This window comes from Podarcis muralis, chromosome 7 (genome assembly GCF_964188315.1).
Source record: "Podarcis muralis chromosome 7, rPodMur119.hap1.1, whole genome shotgun sequence".
NCBI classification, from domain to species: domain Eukaryota; kingdom Metazoa; phylum Chordata; class Lepidosauria; order Squamata; family Lacertidae; genus Podarcis; species Podarcis muralis.
In genome coordinates, this window is record NC_135661.1 from 53,227,272 (window position 1) to 53,242,642 (window position 15,371).

Genomic DNA, 15,371 nt, shown 5'->3' on the forward strand with positions numbered 1-15,371 from the left:
CAGTTTGTGGGCAGGGAAATGGTGTGGTGGGTGGGGACCATTTCACGGAACTTCTCTTGAGAGTAGGATAATCTCCAACAGTTTCTCAAGGACAGGACTCACCATTAGCAGTGACAACAGTTTACTGGTTTGGGGGTGGCTGTTTTTTTTTACTACAGCTGCAACTCTTTTAGCAGCAGGGCTACCATTTTGCATCCATTGCAATTCCCCAGATCTAGCACTGTGGGGGAGAGGCAAGGAATAGTGGCCACTGCAGGGATGGATGGATGGTGGCAGAGAATATTATGATGCACACAGAAAATAGCAAGCATTCAATGGCATGACAAAAAGAGAACCAATCTCAAGAAGCTTAAGAAAGATTAATGCATTAAAAAACCACCATGCTCATTATTAGAAGAAAATGATGGTGGCATGCCCCTGAACGCCAGTTGCCAAGAAACACAGGTAAGCAAAAGGTTGTTGCAGCAGGCATCAAGAAGCTTGAGGGTTTCCAACAGGCATCTGCTTGGCCACTGTGAGGAGGGTGGACTAGATGGGCCATTGACCCGATGCAGCAGAGCTCTTCTTGTGTTCTTAAAATTGTTCAAGGTGGCCTTCTTTTTCTAGGTCCAGTCGTGGCCGACTCTGGGGTTGTGGCACTCATCTTGCTTTATTGGCTGACGGAGCCGGCGTACAGCTTCTGGGTCATGTGGGCAGCATCACTAAGCCGCTTCTGGCGAACCAGAGCAGCGCACGGAAACGCCGTTTACCTTCCCGCCGGAGCGGTACCTATTTATCTACTTGCACTTTGACGTGCTTTTGAACTGCTAGGTTGGCAGGAGCAGGGACCGAGCAATGGGAGCTCACCCCATCGCGGGGATTCGAACCAGCGACCTTTTGATCGGCAAGTCCTAGGCTCTGTCGTTTAACCCACAGCGCCACCCGTGTCCTTTTTTCTAGGAGAAGACTTCTCAGAAAATGTCTGTGAAATTCCAGCCCTAACACTGCTCCCCCACCCCACCCCAACCAAAAAGAAAACCATGAATGTCTTACAGTAAGGAATGTGATAGGAACTGTGCATAGCTAAACTACAGAACTTGTGCCTGCAGGAGGCAGTGATGGCCATCAACTTGGCCAAGAGGATTGGACAAATGGAGGATATGGCTATGCTCTGCTTCCACAGAGGTCGAAATAGTTCTGGATACTAGTTGTGGGAAGCCACAGGAGGGGATAATGCGCCTGCTTTCTAATTTCCCACAGGCATCTGGTTGGACACTGTGAGTAACACTATGCTGGACTATACGAACCATTGGTCTGACCCAGCAGATACTTATGTTCTTAGGAAAATGCACTGGAAAGTGTTGGACAACAATTGCTTGGCACAGCAATGTCTCCACTTAAACAAATGGGGATTGTTGCTCAATAAATAGGTTGTCTAGACGTTACCTAGGTCAAACTGATCTCTCCAAGTTTAACATTTCTCAGAGGGTTGTTGTGCTGATAAAATGAGATAAATTGACACACCCAGAGCCATTTAAAGGGAAAAATGAGGCAAAAACAGATACATTAAACAGCTATCCCTAGGTAAATGTTTTGTGACAATTCCATTCTTTTTTAAAATCTTTACCTAGCTTTTCTCATGATCAGTGCATTAAGAGATTACTGCAGATCTTGTAAATCGGGTGCCAATATATATGAAACACCGAAGTGGTTGGATGTTACAAGCCCAGACAAGCATCTCCTTAGCATCACGAAGATTCATTTCACTGGCTTTCTTGAAAGCTTCCCTTTAATTCTGAAAATTAGTAAGCAACAAAAACTTAAATACCTTTCTCCAAGGCTTGACGATGCTTAGGGCCAACGTCAGCCAAGAGGAAGGTTTAATGGGTTTCTTTTTACTCACGCTACTAGTAATGACAGCAAGGTCTCTAAGGAAATGATTTGAAAAATCACAAGACTGCCGTAGCTAGCAGGAGTGGTCAGCAGGCTAGCTTAAGGAGTGTAGGAGAGGGCAAGTGACACACATAGCCCTGTCCTCCATGTCACTGACACACCTCAGCATCTCATGCCTGAGGGAGTGGCTTCACTTTGCCCAGTGGTAGTGCCAGGCTACCAAAGAATAGCAATACTGTTTCATGCCACCCCAGTCTCCAAGCCATGCAAGATTTAGGGCTTCCAGGTGCTTGCCCAGGGTTCAGATTCCTTGAAATGAGGGACAACGGAGACTGTGGCATCTTTAGGATACAGTATATGGTTTATTTACACCTGAGCCTACAATGGAGAGGCTCACATCAGTAACACCCCAAGAAGGTCTGGCTTCTCTCATAGCCACAGCCTTGGATTCCAACAGAAATCAGGTATGGCTCTGTATCCTAGCCTACGGCCCACCCATTTGGTATCTAGCACAGAGCTACTTCCTTTGTTACCTTAATGGCCTGTACTTAGAAGACCATTACCTAACCAGAAAGCTAGCCTGACTATTCCAGGAATTGAATCCGTGCTACATGAATTAGAAGGGGGCTCAGGCATACAGCCTACCCCTCCAACTCACATCAACACATTTTTGACTCAAAAGCACTTGCTGGTATTCCTTTTGCATTTCCCAGCCTGAACTGGGAAGTCGGGGGAAGGGCACTTTCCCCTTGTTGTTGGATATTAACCTGCAGGGGCGTAGCGTGGGTTGTCAGCACCCGGGGCAAGGCAAGTAATTTGCGCCCCCTAACCCATGGATTTGCGCCCCCTAACCCGTGGATTTGCGCCCCTTAACCCTAACCCCCAGATGTTGCGCCCGGTGCGGCCGGCCCCCCCTGCACCCCCCACGCTACGCCACTGTTAACCTGTTAGATCTTATCTGGAGGATGATGGTCGTCCTGTCAGAATCCGTGCCTGCCAAGAACAGAAGTGCCAGGGGATTAGTGGGAACATGGTGGTCACAAGATGAAGCAAGGTAAATTCTAGGTATACTTTGTCAACTCAAGCCTTTCCTAGCTCTGAGGTTCCTCCTTCCCAGATTACTCAGAGAAGCTGGAAGGGAGACAACAGTTGGTCTCTCCCCCCCCCCCCCATGTCTTATGATCATGTTGTACCTTCTATTAACATTTATAGAAGTTACTGATGTACATCAAAGGGAAACAAACTCCTTTCATCTTTCAGACAGGCCCAAACACACATCGGCACATTCAAAGACATACCAATTCCTACTAGAATTATAGCCAGAGGGCATTGCCCCACCAAATCCATCTTCGTGTGAGCTCAATAAAGGGAAAGCTAACCCAGTTTGTTGGCCTTATGAGACAATAGGAGGCCTATAGGCACCTAAAGTTTTGGGGTGGGAAAAGTTGTTGTTTTTTTAAGTGAAACTGCATGTTCGAGTGCCAAATATCCAATTTCATAGTTCTTCAAGATGCCTAATTTCAAGGGTGGAGGCACTTAGGCTCTCACATATGTCAGTCTCTGACGTGATGTACCTGCACCACTCACTCCTGTCTCCTCTGAGCAATACTGGGTGCTTGCAGGTCCCTCCATGCTGGCGTTTTTTTGGCAACAGGTTCCTGACACAATAACCATCCATTGATGGATGATTCCTTCTGCTTCCCCACTGTGAATGTATTATTGCTGTCCAGGCAGGCTCCAGCACTAAAAAGCAGGACAAAAAAAGAAAAAAAAACACTACTGAAATTATGGAATAATTAAGAAATTATGGCATGTCAGCAGGAAGCTACAGGGCATTATGCACTGAATGTAAGTGCAATAGTATGACTGCCCCAAAACTGTCACAGGCACAAAAAATAATGAGAGGAGGATCGCATACAGCTGCCCCAAGAGCATCATGACCAAGAATCACCATGAATGTGGGACTCCTCCCACCCCAGTGTGGTTTTGACATTGATATAATCAACAGTTGTGATCTGTTCATGCTGGCTATTGTGTCGAAGGCACACAGAGACATGCATACACACCACCTTGGGGCGTAATGACACCTCTGGAGCAAGCTCAAAGCTTGCTTTTACAGATGTAAACAGCACTAAGCAGGTAGTAATAATCTGGCCAGGGGGCTACTTGCTGGTGTTGGTTTGGATCTTATTTGAAGAAGGTGGGTTATAAATGTAATAAATAAAAGAGTTCTCCTTTTTTCTTTTCCCTTTGACTGTCTGGGACTACTGAGAATGCTCAGTCCTCGTGGGCTTTGGGAATTGCCCCTTTCAGGGTTGTGGTTTTAAATTACTTATATAGGCTTCAGATTTCCCTCAAGGATACTAATACTGTCCTCTTCTTTTGTAGGGATTCTGCTTTAGCTCCAGGCCTGTCAGCACTCAGCACCTAAGGTGACGCAGGTTTGCAGTCGATACTCAAATGAAGAGCTAAGAAATCCTTGGTTTGAGGCTGACTCTGAGCACATGTCTGGATCCACTAGGAGCCAGGCTTCAAGGGAGCATGTCTCTGGGTCCCAGGAAGGGCTGTCTGTCCAATCCAGTGGGGCTAGAAGCGAGCTGTCATGAAATCCCAGTTAGCTCCCCAAAGTGACAACCAAGCATCAGGAGGCCTAGAATAAAAAGAGAATACTTGATGTTTGTGATTTCAAATGTTCAAAGCAATGCGCACATACATAATCTGGTCATAAACTGGGGTGGGAAATGCAGTCTTCAGCCTAATTTCATGCAGCAGGGAGCCTGGAGGGAGAGAAGGAGGGCATGGGAAAATGGAGAAAAGCCAAGACAGATTGGCTGAAGCAGAAAGAAAAGGGAAGCACCCTGCAAGCAATCAGGCCTGGCAAGAGGTATCTGTCCCTCTTCTGGCAGCTCATGGAGTGGAAAAGATGAGGGAGAGAGGGAGATGTGTTAGAAAGAGAGTGAGAAGGGGTGTCAGAAAGAAAGGATGGGAGAGTAGGAGAAAGGGAAATGGGGGAGAAAGAGAAGCCAGTTTGCATCCCCCCAAAAATTTATATAAAAGTGTATACATCAGGGAGAAGTGTGCATATAAATGCATATAGTAGTGGAAATAACACAAAAATGTATTAGAAAAAGAATTCCTCACATAAATTTGTGCAATAGTCAAAATTGCATACAAAAATGTTCATATTAAGAACAATATGTACCAAGATGCTGGTTTATTTTCATGAAGAGTTTTAACAAATGCAAACTTACGCAGAAATGCAGAGAACAGAACTTAAGGCTGGGAAAGTGAGAAATTTACAGATTCATCCATCCCTGTTAAAAAAACTGAATTACCACAAGCTAATTGCCCTACATAACAGTGTTGCCTTTTCTGGCAGTACCCAGGCTAGATGAGTCAGCAACTGAGATTGGTTATATAAATCGGAACATCAATCAGAAAATAATTTATTGGTGATATTGGAGTGAGGATGTGCCAATGATGCCTGCTTGTTTATTAGTTTGTAGAGATAATATATATAGGTAGGCATGAGATCAGATAAATTCATGGAAACTGGCTATTCATAATATGAGAAATATCTCACAGAAAATTTCCCTTAACAGTGTATGCAGTGTTCTGCAGAAATAGTAAATCTGGATTAAATCATGGTGGGGTGATACAGGATGTCATTTGAGGATAATGTCTTGTGTGGATGTGGCACCAAACTTTCACACATGCACAGCACTAAGCCCACAATAGCCTGCTGTGCAGAAGCAACCAGCATCTAAGCCTGACTTGTCTCACGTTCATCTTCTACATGGTAATGAAGCATTGGCCAAGCTGGCACCTTTCAGATGTTACTAGACTGAAATTCCCATTAGCCCCAGCCAGCGCTCTATGATGGCTGGGGCTGATGGGAACTGTAGTCCTGCAACTTCTGGAGAGCATCAGCTGATGAAGGGTACAGGAATGGAACACAGCCCCACCCACAGACTATTGTTTTCAATATCTAATCTGATAGTTTCCAGAGCACACTGATGAAGTCAACAATATCTAATCTTCTGGGGCACCCAACCTAGGGATCAGGAGTATGTATCCCCATTGTTCATTGGGTGGAGGTGTTGTATGTTTTTTGTGAGGCACCCTCCCTAGCAGATAAGAAACTGGAAACTCAGCTACCGTAAAGCCTTGCCTCAGCCTTGTCCAGCAGGGAGTCCACTAGATGCTTTTGATTACAACACCCATTAGCCTCAGCAGGGGGAACCTGGGGCCTGCAACTCCCATCATCCCCAGCCATTTGTCATGTTGGCTAGGCCTGATGGGAGTTGTAGTGCAAAACATCTGGAAGGTGCCAGGTAGGGGAAGGATGCTCAAGTAACAGAGCTGGAAAGCATTTCCCGCCTCTGGTGTAGTGATTAAGAGCGGTACAGTGGTGCCTCGCAAGAGGAAATTAATTCGTTCCGCGAGTTTTGTCGTCTTGCGATTTTTTTCGTCTTGCAAAGCACGGTGTCGGGAAAGTTTTGGAAAAGCTTCAAAAACCTCAAAAAGCTTTAAAAACCTCAAAAAAGCCTACCACACCGCGTGCTATGAGTTGCTCCTCGAAGTCAAGTCGCAACTGTATTAACAGTGTTAAGAAAAAGGAAACAAACTTGCAAGACGTTTCCGTCTTGCGAAGCAAGCCCATAGGGAAAATCGTCTTGCGAAGCAGCTCAAAAAACAAAAAACCCTTTCGTCTAGCGAGTTTTTTGTCTTGCGAGGCATTCGTCTTGTGAGGTACCACTGTAGTCTCGTAATCTGGGGAACCGGGTTCACGTCTCCGCTCCTCCACATGCAGCTGCTGGGTGACCTTGGGCTAGTCACACTTCTCTGAAGTCTCTCAGCCCCACTCACCTCACAGAGTGTTTGTTGTGCAGGAGGAAGGGAAAGGAGAATGTTAGCCGCTTTGAGACTCCTTCGGGTAGTGATAAAGTGGGATATCAAATCCAAACTCTTCTTCTCTTGCCTGAGACTCCTGCTACAGCATTTTGAGTCTGACTACGGCATATGGTAGGGACGCGGGTGGCGCTGTGGGTAAAAGCCTCAGCGCCTAGGGCTTGCCGATTGAAAGGTCGGCGGTTCGAATCCCCGCGGCGGGGTGCGCTCCCGTCACTCGGTCCCAGCGCCTGCCAACCTAACAGTTCGAAAGCACCCCCGGGTGCAAGTAGATAAATAGGGACCGCTTACTAGCAGGAAGGTAAACGGTGTCTCCGTGTGCGGCTCTGGCTCGCCAGAGCAGCGATGTCACGCTGGCCACGTGACCCGGAAGTGTCTTCGGACAGCGCTGGCCCCCGGCCTCTTGAGTGAGATGGGCGCACAACCCCAGAGTCTGGCAAGACTGGCCCGTACGGGAAGGGGTACCTTTACCTTTACCTTACGGCATATGGTAGCCTTGAACCTGTAGTTTCTGTGAAGGAGTTTCTCCCATCTTCATTTTTCTTTTCGTTTGGTGGCCTGCATGGGTAAGGAAAACAAAAGCACTTTCATCATTCTTCCAGCTTGCAAAAGAGTTTCACATCTCCTTGCCCACTAGGTGCTAAATTATAAGGTGTGCAAGTGCTAATCTGCAATTTTCAGGGATTGGCAATAAATGCAGATGTCTTACCCACAGCCTGCCAGCTGAACCACCACAAAGTGAAAGGCGTGCACTCCGCCTAATTTAGGTTTTACAAGGCACAGTGGTCTGGAGGAAACAGCTAGGGAAATAGAAAATACACATCAGAGGTGCCGGTTTGACCACTCATTTGCTCTGTGGCTTGGGAAGACAAGTTGTTTAAAGCACTATGTCCAAATTAGAGCAAGTGGTAAAGGCTTCTACTTCTATACTTAGCTCTCTCTCTCTCTGACCTAGTTTTAAAGTATGTTGAGCACAAAGGCTTTACTTTAAATTGAAAAATTGCAGGCACTAACAGGCCTAGGCATGAAATCACTATGTTGCCTCTCCTTGCCTTGAGGTCTGCATCTGTAAAATGGGCATAGGGACAACTCCATTTGTTCTGTACAATTCATTAAAAACAAGCTGTTGGGTAAATTTCAATTATTAAATTAGATTACGATTTATTTAACAGATTTTTATTCTGACTTTCTTCCAAAAAACTCAGGTGCAGATCCAAGGTTCCTTCCACTCCTAGTGTTACCCTTACAACAACCCTGTGAGGTGGGTTGGGATGAGAGATAGTAAGTGGCCTGAGACTGCCCAGTGAACTTCATGGCTGAGCAAAGAATCTATTTTATATTTCATCTTTCATATGCAAGAATCCTCCAGCAGTTCATTCAACAGTTTAACCCCAATTTGTGGGCTTGTGAACATTTGTTAGAGAGGGGTGAGTCAGGAAACCATTCCACCAGCACCCCCCACCCAAAGGGTTGTAGTCACCACAGTGTGGGAATGAAGTAGAACTAAGCTGGCTGAAGGATGTTCAATGTGCAAAGTTCTTGGCAGCCACACAATGCTCTGGACAAGCTGGCAAGAACTTTGACACCGTGGTGGTCCAACATGGCACAATTTGTACCACAAATTGATAAGTGGCTCAGGAAAGAGGAAAAAATGCTTTTCTGCATCTGGGCTGCTTTCAGACGGAGCTATTTCCAGGTGGGATTCAATAAAGTACAGTCAAATCCAGGGTGTGCAATTAAAGATGACCTGGCACTGTTGCACAACCTACCTGCTCCCCCTTACACGTCAAAAGAACAATTTGAGGATGAAAAGGAGAGTGCAAAATAACAATTGCTTGGCACAACATCAGGGGCTTCCTTGCCTGTTTATTGAGCATTAACTAGGATTTATTTGCAGTGTGTTTAGACGGCGTTGCATCAAGCAAACGTCCCCAGCCCCCTTTCCTGCGCACTTTGCCATCACTTTCTTTATGCTGACAGTCGGCGGGGCTGGGAAATGGGGGTATGTCTGTTGCTCAAGATTGTCCAATTGCACACTTTGCATTCGCTGACAATCTGGAAGCACTGGATGTCCTCCAAACTTTGGGTAAACAAATCACGATGGATGCTCAATTGAAAGGTCTCCTGGAAGAGACCACGGTGACAACAGCTTTTTAACACCCCCCCCCCCAAAGTAAATCCAAATTATATGGGGGGAGCCATTTTGATGCCGGGAAACTTTTGCACGCATCACCAAGACAACCCCCCCCCCCAAGCCGCTCTCTGCAAGCACCCACCGCTTTGGAGGATGGCCGCACCCCTCCCACCTGGGCTGCACACGGCCGTGAGAACCCTCCGGTGCGCAAAGCGAGGCGTGTCCGCGCCCGCCAGCCCACTGATCACCCCGCATCGCTCCGCCACGCAGGCGAGCGCCCGACCAGCCGGTTTGTTGGCGGGGGGCGGAGCCGCAGGGAGAGCGCCGTGCGCACGGGACGCGGGCAGAGGCGGAGCCCGGCCGCTTTGCACGCGGTGCCGGCGGGAAATAAAAAGAGGCGCGGACGGCACTGCGGAGCTCAGCTGCTAACCGATCACCCGAACGTCGTCTTAGCTGCTGGAGAGATCGAGCCCAGGAGAAATGGATTCTCAGGACTGTCCCTGTTCTAGTGGTGAGGAAACCTTCCTTCCTCTTTCTATTGTTCATCCTTCTCTCCTTACATCTGGATCCCAGCCGCTTTCCCTTCCGATCTGCCTCTCCCCCTCTTTCCCCTGCTTCTGCTTCGGGCCACGTGGAGCGCTCTGTTTTTGACTTGTATTCTCTGCGTCCCTATCAACGAGGGACGCTCTTTCCTCTTTCTGACTCGAGGGCGAATCAGGCCGGTTGTGTTACAGGCGAGGGGAGGAGACTGACCTAAGATGATGTCCGCTTTTGCCACGATGAGTTTAGGTCAGCCTTGTCCACCACCCTCACACACACGTCTCTTAGACATAGGCGCCGACTCCATGGGGCCTGAGGGGGCTCGAGCCCCCTCAAAAAAATTTTTGGGGGGGCTCAGCCCCCCCAATAATCTCGGGCGCCCTTCCAGCAGAGCGCCGCCGCCGTCCCCCGCCTCCTCCCCACCTGCTCCCTCGCCAGCCAGCCAGCCAGCCGCGTGCCCTAGTCGGAGAGCCCCGGCCGTCCCCCGCGAGATTAGGGAATCCCCGGGGGCGGGGGCTCCTGCCTCGCTGCTTCGCAGCACCACCGCCACTGCCAAGGCACTGCCGGGGGGAATTTCCTTCCTCCTGGCCCCCGCGAGAACAGGGGAATCCCGACTGGCCACACCTCCCAGCCAGCCGATTGGCTGGCTGGGGGGCGTGGCTTGCCCTATTTAGGGCCGGAGTCACTTTATTTGCATATTCATGAGCTTATTTATTATTCATGAGCTTTCCCGGGCCCCCCCAATATTTTTTATAAGTCCGCGTCCCTGCTCTTAGACTACAACTCCCATCAGGAGCCGATGGGGGTTATAAGTCCAAAGCATCTGGAAGGGCATGAGAGAGAGGGTACCAACGTGGCGGCGGGGGAGTATGTCTTTTCCCTGCCGCCTCGTCCTCCTCCTCCTTTTATTATTATTTCTTACTTATTTAATTTATATACCCCCCTATACCGGAGGTCTTTTGTTTCTTCCTTTCTGCTATATCTCCACTCTGCTACAATAAAATCGTTGTCAAGTGTTCAAGTTTCTGGAGGAATATTTAAGTCCTATAGAACGCTATATTGCCCCTTTTTCGAGGTGTTTATTGGGGGAAAGAGAAAGTTAATTGCCTCCTAAATTCTTCTAGGCTTCTCTGAAGGCTTCTTTACTGAGTGTCAATGTAAATGTGCGCAGGAGATGCTAAGTTTGTAATTGTAATGGGATTCCACCCTTCCTCTTTTAGGTGGTTCATGCACCTGCGGCAACAACTGTCAGTGCAAAAACTGCAAGTGCAAGTCATGCAGAAAGAGTGAGTATGAACAGTTCCTTCCTTTCCTATGTATTTTGTTCCTGGGAGCAGCCCTTTTTTTTCTTTTTTAGTACTGGAATGGCAAAAACCACAATCGGATGCAGCACATGAAAAGATTACCATATTTACTTGAATCTAATGGTCACCTTTTTTGGCCAAATTACATTGCGAAAAATAAGGTGTGCATTAGATTCGATGGCACATTTACATTTGCCAGCAAATACTTTTTTTGGTTTCAAGGTTCTGAAAATTGAGGTGCACATTAGATTCGATGGTGCATTAGACTTGAGTAGATACAGTACTTGGGACAAGAGTAGGTAAGATGGGACTGGCCCTAACTTACATGCTGTATTAGAGAGCGAATTTTGTGGGCATAACCCTGCATGTCTGACATTCAGCAAGTTGTTACCAAGTGTGCATGAAGCACTGGTTGGCTAGTGTAACTGCGACTTCATGTATGGTAGCCATGGGTCAGTTTGCAGGTTTTATTTTTTTTATTGTGCAATAATTATTATATAGTGCTTAATAAGAACTCAAGTGGTTTACATAAAATAGCATGAATCTATTTAAAAGCAGCAATTAAAAACAGAAGATTTAAGGTAAAGTTATCTAAGTATAAATATAGATAACATGAGTTTTTATTATGTACATTTTAAAAAATGATATTATTTGTACTTGAAGTCCACCTGGACTGAAGGGTTCCAGGGCAGGGTAGAAAAATATCACAGCTGAAAATGGGTACAAAAGTATCATTAAAACCATACAATTAAAACCCCAGAGTTGATTTTTAGTGACTTGGAGTAGAATTTCCACCAGAAAAAAGAGCCAGATGTAGCAGCGGAGACTATGCAATAGCCCTGGGAGCAAATGTGAAGGATGCTCGCTTCAAAAAGGGCACCTTAGCTCTTTGGACCCTACTGTGTTCTATTTTCACCACCATTTCCAGGGCTCCTTAGAATGACCTTGTTTTTCAGTAACAGACTCGCATTACAGCCACAAATCCGAAAATTCTAGCATCCTTTCCCTGCTTGTATTGCTCCATGCAAGAGCATATCTTCTTCATGGAACATAAAGCAGAGAACATCATTCAGTTGATCCCTGTTGAAATGGCATTGCAAACTGTTTGGAGTGAAATGGTTTGCTGCTGATGCTAGTGTGGTTAAAGCATGTGCACATATATCATACAGTGGTGCCTCGCAAGACGAAAAGAATCCGTTCCGCGATTCTCTTCGTCTAGCGGTTTTTTCGTCTTGCGAAGCAACCCCATTAGCGGATTAGCGCTATTAGCGGCTTAGCGGCTATAAAAGGCTTAGCGGCTTAGCTGCTAAAAGGCTATTAGCGGCTTAGAAAAAGGGGGGGGGGGAAGCGGGGGCGAAATGGCGAGCAAGCCCATAGGGAAATTCGTCTTGCGAAGCGCATCGCAAACGGAAAACCCTTTCGTCTAGCGGGTTTTCCGTCTTGCGAGGCATTCGTCTTGCGGGGCACCACTGTAATTGCTGTCCTCATCCATCTCTCATATTCTGATCCCAGCAACATTGTTGTCTGCTGGGTCCACTCCCCAGCTCTGCTAAGATATCCTCATTGGCTGAAACCACAAAGGTAAATTTTCATTTCCGTTTCTAGGTTGCTGTACCTGTTGTCCGGTGGGCTGCAGCAAGTGTGCCCAGGGATGTATCTGCAAAGGTCCCCCTTCCACCAAATGCAGCTGCTGCAAGTGAATCTTCTCTGGCTCTCCAAGCACTGATCTGTATATTTGATTGCCAGCAGGAATGTAACCTTATTGTCCATTTATATATTTGCCTGTGCATTTTTGTAGCCTTTAGATGTGAAAATAAGCTATGTGGGAAGTAACACAAGCTATGTGGAAAATAATAAAAGCTGTATGTATATAAGAAACATTTGGAGAATGTTTTGTTGGTAGTGGTTCTTTCCTTCTTAGAGGACAGAGGCAGTGAGCCCTGAAACTCAGACTGTGTACACGTAATACCTTTAAAGCACATTTCCCTCCAAAGAACCTTGGGAACTGTAGTATTTTTTATGGTTGCTGGCAATTGTTCTGTGAAAGTAAATTACTGTTCCCAGGTTTCTTTTGATGTTGGGGGGGGGGGGTTGCTTTAAACATTGGAAAGGTGCACGGCCTCTGAGCTCTACTTTGTGGAGCCTTAATCATGAATCCGTTCCTGGTGAATTCCAAGTTGCTGGTGGTGTGGAGATAGCTACACTGCTCAGAGGAGGCTGGTCTGGGGAAGAATGTTTAGAAGATGCTTCTCTGAACAGCTTTTCATGCTTTCCTGGCAAAGCACAAAGTAGGCTTGTTATGCGCAACACAAATCATGCACAACACACATTTCTTCTGTCTCCCAACTAGACATTACTGTGCAACACATCCATCCCATGAGAGGGAAGGAGTTTACAGTTGGCATCAGTAAAAAAGGACAGAAGACAGATTTACATAATGTTTGTATATGCTAATATGGGTGGAAATGTTACAAGTAATTGCTGTGATTTAAATGGAAATGCAGCACATATATCTACAATCTACATAACTGAGAAGAGGTTGCCCAGCTCACCTGTGTGCCTGCTTGGTCTGCTGCCCAGGCTCTAACTCAGGGGTCAGCAAACTTTTTCAGCAGGGGGCTAGTCCACTGTCCCTCAGACCTTGTGGGGGACCGGACTTTATTGGGGGGATGAACAAATTCCTATGCCCCACAAATAACTCAGAGGTGCATTTTAAATAAAAGGACACATTCTACTTATGTAAAAACGCGCTGATTCCCGGACCGTCTGCGGGCCGGATTTAGAAGGTGATTGGGCCGGATCTGGCCCCCGGGCCTTAGTTTGCCTACCCATGCTCTAACTGTTGATGCACATCTTGAAAATATGAACCTCTTCTCAGTTCCTTCTCCTTAACCCAAGTTTAAGTACATCCACACACCATACATTTAAAGCACTAGCTGAGACCATTGGGCATTGTAGCCCTGTGAGGGTAATGACTGTTCCTACGGTTCTGTGAGGGGGAGCCATGCGCTTTAAATGCAGAGTGTGAGCTGGCTGCCCTCTTCAAATATGGCAACTCCCATCAGCCCCAAGTGCCATAGCTAATGTTCAAGCATCTGGATGGGCACATTCTCCCACTACTGAAGTTTTGCACTGTTGCAGGCTACTGTCCATAATGATTCCATATTTGGAGGGGATTAAACAAGATGCTATGATAAACCCATGACCTCATTCACAGCCATATGTAGTGCTAGTGCTTGCTAGATCTTCTATAACCCCAAGATCCACCAACCACAGCCAGATGCAAACAGCATTCACTTAGAATTAAAGGTTCCCGAGCCCAGGGATTTGTTCTGAATACTAAAACTGAACAGAACGCTTTAGTCCTTCCACACAAAAATCCACACATCTATGCTCCACCTGCAGCAGCTTTCTTCATTTAAGCTATATAATTTAGAGGAGGAATCATTTTGCTATTAAACAACTGGGCATTAGAAGTCCTTGCCAATGTACATCTAATCACAAGGTGAATTGATTAGGTCTTAAAAGACGTTTTGGGGCCAGTGGGTGCAGTTGGAATTTTGAGCTGTGGGTACCAGTCTCAAAATGGCTGCCACGAGGGCATGGCATAGCACAAAATGGCTGCCACATCCCAAAGAAGAAAAAGAGACAAGACCACAAAATGGTGTGGGTGCATAACCCATCAGCCACCCACTCAGTGGGGGGAAAGTATCACCTGCTGCCATACTGAATCATTGTTTTCTGTTTTTTAAAAAAAGGTGCTCTCTGCACCTCTCCCAAGTTCAGAACAGACAAGAGGGTGGGTCTCCAATCCTGCCATACAATGTATGTAGGCATTTGGGTGGCAGGGGGTGAATAATGTAGGAGAGGCTAAGCCACCGTAAACAGGACCTGAGCAGAGAGATCATTGTGCATTATTATTTTTAAAAACTTTTTATTAAATATTTTATTTTGAGGGGATATTTACCATGACCTTTTGTGAGCACCATATTAGGTTCTGGCAGGCACACACTGGGAATCCTTGTATTAAGCAGATTCCAACTGCACCACCTAATCCAGCTCTCCTGGCACAGAAGCCAACCCACACAGTTCCACTGTGTGTATGAACACTGAAGCCACACAAGGAACACCAGTTACACAGGTCTTTCTAATCTAGTCATTGCTGGAGGGATGTATAAATGGAGCAATTGTTAGCACCAAATCTGGGAGGTTATATGTCTAATTTCCATACTCTATCTCATGGTCACATTCTAATGTCATAGTTCAACATGAACAAAATAATACACTGAGGGATTACATCAGTAAAGAGGTCGGAAGGAAGGAATTTAGTTATCAGTTGTTGTCATTGGATTCTGTGGAGCAGAAGAAATGATGGTTAACAGGCCAGTGGCTCCCCTTTCACCCCAAGGAATTGGTGTCAACAGGGCGAAGAGACTGGGTTAGCCTATACTCAAATGAGGTAGTATCCAACTAAGTTTTACTCAAGAGTAGAGCCACTGGAATAAGTGTACATGACTAAGTTAGGTTCATTCATTTCAACGGATGTATTGTAAGTAGAATTTATTTATTGAAATTTTATATTCCATTTTTCACCACATAGGTCTCAACAT

At 46.4% G+C, this 15,371-nt stretch overlaps 1 long non-coding RNA gene across 2 annotated transcripts; it reads right to left on the reverse strand.

The window, feature by feature from the left end:
* Positions 1-946: 946 nt before the first annotated feature.
* Positions 947-9,425, reverse strand: LOC114601894 (uncharacterized). Of its 2 annotated transcripts, none has more exons than XR_013393660.1 (4): positions 9,060-9,425; positions 7,261-7,341; positions 2,817-3,615; positions 947-2,639 (listed from the first exon to the last, which is right to left on the reverse strand). It is a non-coding gene; the product is annotated as an uncharacterized LOC114601894 (long non-coding RNA). The 2 variants fall into 2 exon arrangements; XR_013393659.1 differs by having other exon boundaries at positions 2,817-4,522.
* Positions 9,426-15,371: the final 5,946 nt, after the last annotated feature.